At 36.7% G+C, this 13,227-nt stretch overlaps 1 protein-coding gene across 1 annotated transcript in view; it reads left to right on the top strand.

The window, feature by feature from the left end:
* Nucleotides 1-11,592, top strand: part of gxylt1a (glucoside xylosyltransferase 1a) — a 205,095-nt gene extending 193,503 nt beyond the window's left edge. Inside the window, exon 10 of the mRNA XM_051099748.1 lies at nucleotides 11,577-11,592. The gene's annotated coding sequence lies outside the window, so the exon portion shown is untranslated. The remainder of the gene's footprint in view (nucleotides 1-11,576) is intronic.
* The last annotated feature ends 1,635 nt before the right edge of the window (nucleotides 11,593-13,227 follow it).

Genomic DNA, 13,227 nt, shown 5'->3' with positions numbered 1-13,227 from the left:
TGCATCTATATTTGGACTCAGTCCTGCATTAAATCTGATAATCAGATCATTTCTCTCAGTTTTTTTATAAAGACGGATTCTTCTGCCAGTAGCCGGCGGCTCACAGCTATCAGACCTCATCAGACCGCAGCGCCTTGTTTTACTTTCCATAGCCTGAATAAATGTGATTCCAGACGAATCTATGAGCCTGTTAACATCTTAAAGATTCATTTATCCCTGTAAATGAGGCTCAGGCCACAGGCTTTATGTGTTACTGAATAAAACAACCATACACGAGTGATTTCAAAACTGATCCAAATAAATAAATAATTATGAAAAACAACATGCATTTATCTGAACTTAATTTTTTCTCATTCCATTGTTCACATTTTTCTTTAAAAATGTTATCAGGCTCATATGATTTAAAAAAAAAAAATAAATAAAATAAAATTATATAATCAAAAAATATGAACAAAACTAAAAAGAATAAAAAATAGGGAAAATACTTAAAACATTTATTCAGTTATAAAAATGTTGATGCATGAATAACTCTAGCTAAATATTTTATTTAAAAGTAAATATCTAAATATGTAAAAATAAAATATTCTAAATATTAAAAGATTCTAAAATCACAATGACAAAGAAATAAATAAAAATAAAAAATGTGATGAATGTGATAAAGACGTCCAAACATGACTTTCATACATTTATACAGTATCTTATGTGCTATTTGTTTGGGGGGTTTTTTTATTTCAAAAATGATCATATGAGCCTAGATAGCATTTTATTTTATTTTCTGACCAAAATAAAGCTTTTTGTTTAAACATCATTCTAGATATATTATAAAGTGAACTTTGGGAGCCAGAAAAATAGTCAAAATATTAGAATAAACTGGGATTAATATAAAATAATAGTGTCAAGTTATTATAAATATTATAAACATTTTAAAAACAATATTAAAAATGTAAGTATTTAGCAAGAATTATTGCTTATTTTTAGTTCTTGCTGATTTAGTTCAAATTTTACATTTTGTGTATTTGAAATTTTAATGTATTTATGCAATATTTTTAAAATATATATTTAATATACAAAATATTTTTAAAACAACATTAAAAATAAATATGTAAAATATTTTTTGTGTATTCTTAAAACATACATTTGAGTATTTTAATTCATGATATTATATGCAAAAATTTAATTTGCCAAAAATTTGATTTTAATGGGTTTTTTTTTTTAAAGAAGTCTCTTCTGCTCACCAAGCATGTATTTATTTGTTTCAAAGTACAGCAAAAACAGTAAAATTTTGAAATATTTTTACAATTTAAAATAACTGTTTTCTATTTGAATATGTTTTAACAAGTAATTTATTTCTGTGATCAAAACTGAAATTTCAGCATCATTACTCCAGTCTTCAGTGTCACATGATCCTTCAGAAATCATAAAAAATAAAATTAAAAATTAAAAATAATTAATATAACAATATTAAGAATATACATTTAAAATATGTTTGTGTATTCTTAAAAATACACATACATTTGAGTATTTTAATTTATGATGTTATATGCAAAAAATACAATCAATTAAATGTTGATTTTAATGTTTTTTTTTTAAAGAAGTCTCTTCTGCTCACCAAGCCTGTATTTATTTGATCCAAAGTACTGCAGAAACAGTAACATTTTGAAATATTTGTATTATTTAAAATAACTGCTTTCTATTTGAATAGATTTTAAAATGTTTAAAATGTTATTCCTGTGATTTCAAAGGTGAATTTTCAGCATTATTACTCCAGTCTTTCAACTGTATTAAATATTGATAATAATAATAATAATAATAATAATAATAATGTTTCTTAAGCAGCAAATCAGCATATTTTCATGATTTCTGAAGGATCATGTGACACTGAAGACTGGAGTAATGATGCTGAAAATTCAGCTGCGCATCACAGAAATAAATTACCTTTTAAAATATATTCACATAGTAGTGTAAATACTACTAATAAAAATGTAATGTAAAATGTTTAATATATTTATTTTTGTGTATTTTTAAAATATACATAGATTTGGGGTATTTGGATTTATTATATAAACAATATTAAAGAATAAACATTACCACAAAAATATATCAACAGTTAATTTCTTATTAATTTTTACATAATTAAATTATTGGGTTGAATATTTAACCTGAGTCAGTGTTCATAAGCAGCTTTATCTCACACACACACGGTTACGGCGAGTTCATTGGCCGATCACTGTGATGGTCCAGAGATGTAATTGGCTATTTCACACATGTAAGGACTGAACTAGCAGGTCTAAGGGCCACACAACTAACCTGTCATCAGCTCACGGCCCCCTCATCAATCAATTACTATCAGCCGCGACACGAGACGAGACGAGACGAGACGAGACGAGCCCCATCTCATCACACACTTCAGCCTTTAGCACTGAGACTCTGTGTGTGTGTGTGTTTCACTTCAGCTGCTTCAATGAGAGGGAGAACAGAGAGAAAACAAAAGAGAAATGATCAGAATGAAACACTGGCGTACTGCATACTGTACATAAACATAAACTATTGCTATAGAAATAATATGTGAAAGCCTTCCTGTAGCTTAAATGATAGGATCATATTTCATTAATGTTTCTTTTGTCCTTAATGGATGCGTCTGATGAGCCTGAAATGCGAATAATAAAATGAAATTTGCCATATAATTAGGGCAGTAAAATAAATAGACTTTTCAATTTTTAAAAAGGAAAAGAAAACACTTACATTACATCTCATCTGTTAGCTGGTAGAAACTCATAATCAAAAAATATGAACAAAAAAAAAAATAGGGAAAATACTTCAATAATTTAATTAATTTAAAAAAATGTTGATGTATGAATAACTATAGTTATAAATATTTTATAAAAAATAAATATCTAATTTTATAAAATATTCAAAATATTAAAAGATTCTAAAATTACAATGATAAAAAAAGAAAAAAAAATAATAAAGACGTCTAAACATGACTTGTATACATTTATAAAGTTTATTATTATTATTATTATTATTATTTCAAAAACCATACCATATGAGCCTAGATAGCATTTTATTTTACAATTACATCTCTGGACCATTTCTTTTGTCCTTGACAGATGCATCTGATGAGCCAGAAATGAGTCTTGACAAATGCAACAAAAAAAAAAAAAAATGATATGCAAATAATAAAAAGAAACTTGCCATATAATTAGGGCAGTAAAATAAATAGACTTTTCAATTTTTAAAAAGGAAAAGAAAACACTTACATTACATCTCATCTGTTAGCTGGTAGAAACTCATAATCAAAAAATATGAACAAAAAAAAAAATAGGGAAAATACTTCAATAATTTAATTAATTTAAAAAAATGTTGATGTATGAATAACTATAGTTATAAATATTTTATAAAAAATAAATATCTAATTTTATAAAATATTCAAAATATTAAAAGATTCTAAAATTACAATGATAAAAAAAGAAAAAAAAATAATAAAGACGTCTAAACATGACTTGTATACATTTATAAAGTTTATTATTATTATTATTATTATTATTATTATTTCAAAAACCATACCATATGAGCCTAGATAGCATTTTATTTTACAATTACATCTCTGGACCATTTCTTTTGTCCTTGACAGATGCATCTGATGAGCCAGAAATGAGTCTTGACAAATGCAACAAAAAAAAAAAAATGATATGCAAATAATAAAAAGAAACTTGCCATATAATTAGGGCAGTAAAATAAATAGACTTTTCAATTTTTTAAAAAGTAAAACAAAACACTTGCATTACATTTTCTCATCTGTCAGCTGGTAGAAACTCATAATCAAAAAATATGAACAAAAAAAAAAAGAAAAGAAAAAAAGGAAAATTACTTAGTAATTATTTGTGCAATTGAATAAAAAGGTATTGTATGAATAACTACAGTTATAAATATTTTATAAAAAATAAATATTGTAATATTTTAAAACATATTCTAAATATTAAAAGATAATACAAGCACAATGAAAAAAAGTAAACAATTAAAATAATTCATATGTGTAATTATTAAACGATCATATATAATACTTTGAATGCACTGTAAGTCACTTTGGATAAAAGCATCTGCCAAATGCATAATGTAACGCAACATGCAACACAAAATGATAAATGCATTAAAAACATGTAAGTAATACAAGCAATTTGATTAACTGTGTCCAATAATTGAACCATATTATTAAGTTACCTCGAGAAAACAAACTTACTGAAATGCTAAACTTACAGCTTATTTAAACTAACAACATGCTAATTAGTAACTTGCTAATCATGCTAGTAACATGCTAGTAACTGGTTAATCATGCTAATAACATGCTAACAACATGCTAATTATGCTTAAAACATGCTAACAACTTGGTAACTATGCTAGCAACATACTAGCAACATGCTAATCATGTTAGAAAAAGACCAGCAACAAACATGCCAATTATTCTAAAAACATGCTAGCAACTTGCTAACTATGCTAGAAACATACTAGCAACATGCTAATCGTGTTAGAAACATGTTAACAACATGCTAATTATGTTAGAAACAGACTAGCAACATTCTAATCATGCTAGTAACAAGCTAGTAACTGGCTAATCATGCTAACAACAAGTTAATTATGCTAAAACATGTTAGTAACATGCTAGTAATTGGCTAATCAAGCTAATATCATGCTAACAACATGGCAATTATACTAAAACATGCTAGCATAACTTGTTAACTATGCTAGAAACATGCTAGCAACATGTTAATCGTGTTATGCTAATTATGTTAGAAACATGCTAGCAACATTCTAATCATGTTAGTAACATGCTAGTAACTGGCTAATCATGCTAATATCATGCTAACAACATGGCAATTATACTAAAACATGCTAGCATAACTTGTTAACTATGCTAGAATCATGCTAGAAACATGCTAGCAACATGCATAATGCTAGCAACTTGCTAACCATGCTAGAAACATACTAGCAACATGTTAATCGTGTTATGCTAATTATGTTAGAAACAGACTAGCAACATTCTAATCATGCTAGTAACAAGCTAGTAACTGGCTAATCATGCTAACAAGTTAATCAAGTTAACAAGTTAAGTTAATTTGCTAATTATGTTAGAAACATGCTAGTAACATGCTAACAACATACTAATCATGTTAAAAACAGACTAGCAACATGCTAGTATCTTGCTAATCATGCTAGAAACATGCTAACAACATGTTAGTAACTTGCTAATCATGCTAACAACAGTATCTATCTAATCTTTAAAACTACTTCAAACTGAAAACCTTCTAACTTCTAGCTTTTAAATTTTTTTTAAACTTCCAACTTCAAAGTTTGTCTTGACAAACTTTTTTATCTAGTTTTTTTTTTTTTGTACAAACAAATAAAATAAGCATAGATATATAAATAAAAATAACAATTATATACAAGGTAACAATTTCATATTTCATTAAAAAATCTAATATTTTCCCAAAAAGTCCAGTTTGCATGTAAAAATTGCTACCTAGTATTATTTCATAAACTTGTTTAATTTCAGAAAACAAATTCTTTTTTGCATCTGCAGTAAATGTATCTTGATTTAAGAATGTTTAGATATTAATACTGGAAAATAAGACAAAATACTGAGGAAGAACATCAGTTTTTGCAGCATATCTGATTTACACATATGAATATGAACTATATAGAAACATGGAAGCTGGATGAATGTGTAAATATACATTAAAGCTGAAGTGTGTGCAGTTACTGTAAGCTGCTGCAACTTGTTCTAAGAAAAACCATGAAGTTATAAAGTTATAATGAATTATTGCAAGCATACGTGCTGTCTGACTGCAAGAAAACAATGTAAAATCCCACAGTGACACAAACACACTCATCAGACGGGCTCGAGTGCGTCCTGCCGTCTGCATGCCGCCGATTCCCTGCCAATTATCGCAGAGATGCGGGAACAATGATTCCCGTGCGAGTCTGCAGCCGTCGCGCGCCTCTCCATGAATGAAATTAAACTCTAATTAATCTCTGAGATCCACAACCATCACCAGAGACGCTCTCAGAGACGACAGTCATTATGTACTTCAGCTCACACTCACATCATAACCGGCTCATGACCGCACACACACACACACACACATGCACAGTGAAGAGCTGCTGAGATGATGCACACGTTACACGTTATCTCTTAATGTGAATTACAGGAGCGTTTACACTGCTTACTCAGATCTTAATCCACATTAGAGATCCAGATGGATTCAGTCTGGATTAAACACCTTCAGCAACACAATTTTCCCAGAAAAAAGTCCAGTTTACAAGTTAAAATACTACCTAGTGTTGTTTTTTGCTTAATTTCAGAAAACAAAATCTTTTTTTGCATCTTAAGTAAATGTATCTTGACTTAAGAATGCATCACTGCAATCCTTTATCGATGAGAATCATATCAAATGCTTTGGAAGATCAATAAATTGATATCAGCAACAAATGCTACACGACAAACTCAAAGATTAATAATATTTGATGAAGTGTATCCATTAATTTAACCATACTTTTTTTTTTTAACAAACAAAATGAAATTGTAATTTCTTAAAGCAGGATCCATAAAGCATACATTTGTTTGTTTTGAAATTTTTTGATTTTTTTATATAACAAGATTTATAATCTTACTATAGTAAATGTATCTTGCTGTAAGAATGTTTAGATATTTAAAAAAGGCAAAAGTACAGGAAGAATATAATTAAATAGAAATAATATCAAAAGCTTTGGAGGATCAATAAATGGATCGTTGTGACCTCAAAATACTATATATCTAAATTACTTTATATCTAAATAGCTACTGTATATCTAAACTGATGCATACTAAACACAATTTCACTGCAAAAAAATGTCTAAAATTCTTAAAATGAGACTTGAGAAGCAAAAAAGATATCAGATATGTGACCCTGGAGCACAAAACCAGAAGTATATATTTGTAGCAATAGCCAAAAATACATTGTTTCGGTCAAAATGATCGATTTTTCTTTTGTGCCAAAATCATTAGGATATTAAGTGAAGATCATGCTCATGAAGATATTTTGTAAATTTCTTACTGTAAATATATCAAAACTTAATTTTTGATTAGTGATATGCATTGTTAATAACTTTATTTGGACAACTTTAAAGGTGATTTTCTCAATATTTAGATTTTTTTGCACCCTCAGATTACAGATATTCAAATAGTTGTATCTCGACCAAATATTGTCCTATCCTAACAAACCATACATCAATGGAAAGATTATTTATTTAGATTATTTATTCAGGTGATGTATAAATCTCAATTTTAATAATTTGTCCTTTATAGCTGGTTTTGTGGTCCAGGGTCACATATTAAGTCTTGCTTCCTTAAAAAAAAAAAAAAAAAAAAAAAAAAAAAAAAAAAAATCAAAATTACTGTCAAAATTAATTGACTTTATACTTAAAACAAGAACAAATATCTGCCAAAAGTCTGTCTCATTATGTTACGAAAATGTTATTTTTGCGGGGTCACTTACACGATGCTGTTAAAGTTAAAACGGAGAGTTTTTATGCATTTTGACCGTTTATTTACACAACAACAGCCTGAAAATGCAAAATGTGTGATGGTTTTAATCAGCTGTTTGGACTCTCATTCTGACGGCACCCATTCACATCCATTGGTGAAAAAGTGGTCTGGTCTGAATCAGCAGAGAAATCTGCACAGATTAAGCACCGTTTACAAGCCAAAACAGTCCAAAACCGCTCTAAAAACAAATGCTAAAAGCTACAAATGCTGAAATGCTACATTTCTCCAAATCTGATGAAGAAATAAACTCATCTTAATCTCGGATGACCTGAGGGTGAGCGCATTTTCGGCCAATTTCCATTTTTGAACATCTAACTAATATAATTCATAAATACATTCCATGAATAGCGTATAAATAATGTTTTTGTGCTAATGTTTTGATTACATTATTAAAAACTACACTTCAAAAAAAAAAGATTGTGAAAATGTTTAATGGTTTACAGTAAGTTTCCCTACTGTCACGCTTGACGTCGTGTGCGGGAACAGATACGCAGGAGAGCGGAGATCCAAACAATGCACTTTTAATAAACAATCCAAAGGAACAGACTCAGGGAAACAACGGGAACCAGCAACCAACGACGAGCAAAACAAACTGAAGACAATCTAATCACCGACAAGACCGTGTGGAACAAACAGACCTTAAATACACAGAGACAAGGGAGTGGTCACAAACGAGATAATAAGGGGAAGTACAAATATGGGCAAGACTAAACCAAATGGAGACAGAACTAAAGGGGGAGACAAGGAACATACCAAAATACACTGGAACACAGGGGAAAAACACAAGGAAAACAGAATAGACAAGACAAAACAGAACACAATCCTGACATTACCCCCCCCTCCCCTAAGGCGCGACTCGCGCCGTAACTATACACAAACGGGTGGGAGGGTGGGCGCCCTGGAGGCTGTGCCAGGCGGACACGGGGGAAGCAGGGTGGTGCCTCCAGGGTGGGTCCAGGGACCATGGCGGGTCTGGGAGTTCAGGGAGCCATGGCCAAGGGTATAGTCCAGGCGGCCATGGCGGGTCTGGGAGTTCCGGGAGCCATGGCCGAGCACACAGTTCATTTGGCCATGGCGGGTCTGGGGATTCAGAGAGCCATGGCCGAGCACACAGTCCTTGTGGCCATGGCGGGTCCGGAGGTTCGGGAAGCCATGGCCGGGTAAACAGTTCAGGAGGCCAAGGCTGAACAGGGGAGTAGCCCCCCCCCAAAATTTTCTTGGGGGAATTTATAGGGAGCGCTGGATGAGGTGCTGACTCAGGAGGGCGAGCTAAAGGAGGAGCCGACTCAGGAGGGCGCGCAGACTCAGGAGGGCGCGCAGACTCAGGAGGGCGCGCAGACTCAGGAGGGCGCGCAGACTCAGGAGGGCGCGCAGACTCAGGAGGGCGCGCAGACTCAGGAGGGTTCCAGGGCAACTGCGACAAGGCCTGGGACCTGGGGAGAGCAGGGATAGAGAAGGTGGACAGAAGGAAGGGAGAAGCAGAGAGTCTGTGGGGGAGCGCCGACTCCGAGGGAGGATCCACAGCAGAAGCAGCCACGTCAGGAGGCATTGGCACGGCTTCTCTAACTGACAGGAGCTCTGGAGCTGACTTGAGACCTGACGGGACCTCTGGAGCAGACTTGAGACCAGACAGGAACTCTGGAGCAGGCCTGAGACCAGGCGGGAGCTGGAGCGGAGCAGGAAACCGCGTTCTGGCCTGGGACCTGGGGAAAGCAGTGATAGAGGAGGAAGACTGAATAGGGGGAGAAGCAGAAAGGTTGTTGAGGGACGCCGCCTCCCTTGGAGGATCTACAGCCGTGGCTGACACCTCTGGGGGCATGGGCGCGGCTTCTCTGGCGGAAGGGGCCTTGGGCCCAGACGGGCTCTCAGTGGCGAACTTGTGAGCCGACGTGACCTCGGGAGCACAGTGTGCCGCCCACACACACCAAATAGCCACCGCCATTAGGGGAAGAGCAACTGCGGATGGCAGGATCTCTGTATTAGGCTCGTGAAGACCCGCTGTGGCGTGACTTGACTCAGGAAGTGGAGCGGTGTCTTGGCTTGGCTCGTGGGGAACAGCTGTGATTTGGTTTGACTCAGGAAGTGCCGAAGGAGACGTGGGCTCTGGAGGGAGCTCTTGAGGAGCGGGCTCTGGACGGCGCTCTTGAGGAGCGGGCTCTGGACGGCTGGACGACCCCAACGGAGACTCTGGAGGGCTGGGCGTCTCCAGCGGAGACACTGGATGAGCAGGCTCTGTACGAGCGGTCGCTTGAGGGCGCTCTGGCGGGTCCGTGAGCTCGGGTGCGGCAGCCATCTTGGCCGGGGCTCAGGCTTGGCGGCCATCTTGGCCGGGGCTCAGGCTTGGCGGCCATCTTGGCCGGGGCTCAGGCTTGGCGGCCATCTTGGCCGGGGGCTCAGGCTTGGCGGCCATCTTGGCCGGGGGCGCAGGCTTGGCGGCCCTCTTGGCCGGGGGCGCAGGCTTGGCGGCCCTCTTGGCCGGGGGCTCAGGCTTGGTGGCCATCTTGGCCGGAGACTCTGGCGTGGCTGCCATCTTGGCCGGGGATTCAGGCTTGGTGACCATTTTGGCCGGGAACTCAGGAACGGAGGCCATCTTGGCCGGGGATTCAGGCTTGGCAGCCATCTTGGCCGGAGACTCTGGCGTGGCAGCCATCTTACGTGCAGACTCTGGCGTGGCGGCAGCCATCTTGCGTGCAGACTCTGGCGTGGCGGCAGCCATCTTGCGTGCAGACTCTGGCGTGGCGGCAGCCATCTTGCGTGCCGACTCTGGCGTGGCGGCAGCCATCTTGCGTGCCATGGGCGGTGTCCGAGTGCTCGCCGCGGGTTCCATGGTGCAAGCAGGGGTGGACACTCGGATCGTCGCTGCCCATGCTGACATTAGCGGGGGGTCCAGCACACTGGCCACCACGGTTGGCCATGACCTTGGAGGGCTGGCCGCGATCTCCGGACTGACGATGAGAGAGGAGGGAGTATGAACAGGAGGAAGCGCAGGAAGACCAGAGGGAGCGGACCGGTTGGGACGGCATGTGGAGGAAGCCGGTTGATGGTGGGCTGGAGCGGCAACGTGTTCTCTAATGGGGGAAAGATTGGAATCTTTCACATCCACGTAAAAATCAGAATGACAGAAGGTGAGGACCTGGTTGATAAATTCAGCAACCGGTTTATAGCGATCCTCATAGGGTATGGAACTGAGCAACTGGGAATCATTTAGCCCCATTAGAAAACACGTATTAACCATGGCATCGCTCCAACTCACCAGATGACAAACATCCAAGAATTCCTCCACATAACGTTCCACCGGCCTCATCCCCCGCCGAATACTCATAATCCTCCTCTCGGCATCCATGTTGTAATGTGGTCGGTGATTCTGTCACGCTTGACGTCGTGTGCGGGAACAGATACGCAGGAGAGCGGAGATCCAAACAATGCACTTTTAATAAACAATCCAAAGGAACAGACTCAGGGAAACAACGGGAACCAGCAACCAACGACGAGCAAAACAAACTGAAGACAATCTAATCACCGACAAGACCGTGTGGAACAAACAGACCTTAAATACACAGAGACAAGGGAGTGGTCACAAACGAGATAATAAGGGGAAGTACAAATATGGGCAAGACTAAACCAAATGGAGACAGAACTAAAGGGGGAGACAAGGAACATACCAAAATACACTGGAACACAGGGGAAAAACACAAGGAAAACAGAATAGACAAGACAAAACAGAACACAATCCTGACACCTACTATATACAGTGAAAAACTGTATTGGACATTGCATGTAATTTTACGGTAGTATACTGTTTTTGGAAGTGAAAAAGAACATAAAATTTACAGTAAATAACTGCAAATTGACTTTCTCAGAATTACCTGCTTTACATTTTTTACGTTTGATGTTATTTGTTAAAATAACCGTTTCTTCTTAGTTTTTTTCTTAGCAGTTTTGATTATGAACTTGCATTTTAGTTCAAAACACCTTAATGATGGATTTGTTTCAGCTTTTGTCTTCTCAAGATGTGAACTGATGGACTGGAATGGTGTAAATTGCTTGTGGATTATTGTGATGTTTTGATCAGCTGTTTAGACTCTCATTCTGACGGCACCCATTCACATCCATTGGTGAGCAAGTGCTGAAATGATACAATTCTCCAAATCTGATGAACAATTAATCTCATCTTAATCTCGGATGACCTGAAGGTGAGCGCAATTTCAGCCATTTTTGAACATCTAATATAATTCATAAAAAGATTCCATGAATAGTGTATAAATAATGGTTTTGTGCTAATGTTTTGATAACATTATTAAAAACTACACTTCAAAAAAAATGATTGTGAATTTAACGGTAAAAGACTGTAAAAATGCTACAGTAAAAACCTGTTAAATGGTTTACAGTAAGTTTCCCTACTATATACGATGAAAAACTATATTGGACATTGCATGTAATTTTCCGGTAGTATACCGTTTTTAAAATTTACAGTAAGAAACCGTAAATTGACATTTTTTTAAGTTTGATGTTTTTTGTTGAAATAACTGTTTCTTCTTAGTTTTTTTTTCTCATCAGTTTTGTACATTAGGGTTGTATGTTACATCTAATGTTGTTAAATGAAGGTTTATTGCATTATTTCAGTTTCATACTGTGATTGTGTTTAGTAATTGTGTGAATGACACTGTGCACCTTCTATATATTAATATTTAACTGTTTGTGATGAGCTTTGGTTCATCATGTGACTTTCTCATCACCACCTGCTTTTGGTGGTTATCAATGCATTAAAAAAAGGTACAAAACAGATTTCAGTACTGTAAAACCTAAAATGTTGCTACCGTATTTTTTATGGTAAAATTCTGGCAACCACAGCTGCTGTTTTTTTACTGTAAATTTTACAGATGTTTTTTTTTTTTTTTTTTACAGTGTAGATGACTTTAAACAAACGTCCGATTAATGTTACTACATAACTTTGAGAAAACCCTACCAGAAATTTAGTTGGGTAGATATTCAGGTCCGACCCTCAAGGTGACACGAGAAAGAGACATAAACGCCTCAAATGGCACATGCAACATTAATGAAGAGCGCAGACCTGTCCTCGCATCGCACCGCGACATTTCACTCTGAAGAACCTCGACGCCTGCCGCGGATGAATGAGACGAGAGAGAGAGCGAGTGAGAGACCTCGACCCCCAGTAGCGTGTAGGTAATCTGCTCTTAATTGCAAACTTAGCTCATTTAACATCTGAAGTGGTGCCAGAGAGCAATGCATCACTATTGGATTCACATCAATCTCACGCAGGAACCTTTCCAGGAGTTTATTGCGTGTCGATGGATTGTTTGGGGTCAGTTAATTCAAGCCGCAACACTGGACAATAGAAACAGCCTCTAAATGTCAGAGTATCTTCCATGAAGATGATTGACTGAGCCAATGACTAAAAGCAAAGTTAAACGAGTCCGTGTGGAGACGTTAACATCGATCAGTCCGCAGGAGCTCGTGGAGATTCATCCATCACACGCCACGCATTTGAGTTCATCAGAGGAAACGATCCTGCTGACGGCACACATCTGTTTTACAGACCAATTTACATCTTACATTTGAGTTTTTTGGTTTTAGCGCGTCAATATCTATACCGTATCTAAAGGTTTTTACAGCAACATATCAAA

Source organism: Labeo rohita, chromosome 25, assembly GCF_022985175.1.
Source record: "Labeo rohita strain BAU-BD-2019 chromosome 25, IGBB_LRoh.1.0, whole genome shotgun sequence".
In the NCBI taxonomy this organism is placed as follows: domain Eukaryota; kingdom Metazoa; phylum Chordata; class Actinopteri; order Cypriniformes; family Cyprinidae; genus Labeo; species Labeo rohita.
Note: the sequence above shows the minus strand (reverse complement) of the source record. Positions and strands in the feature narration are given on the sequence as shown.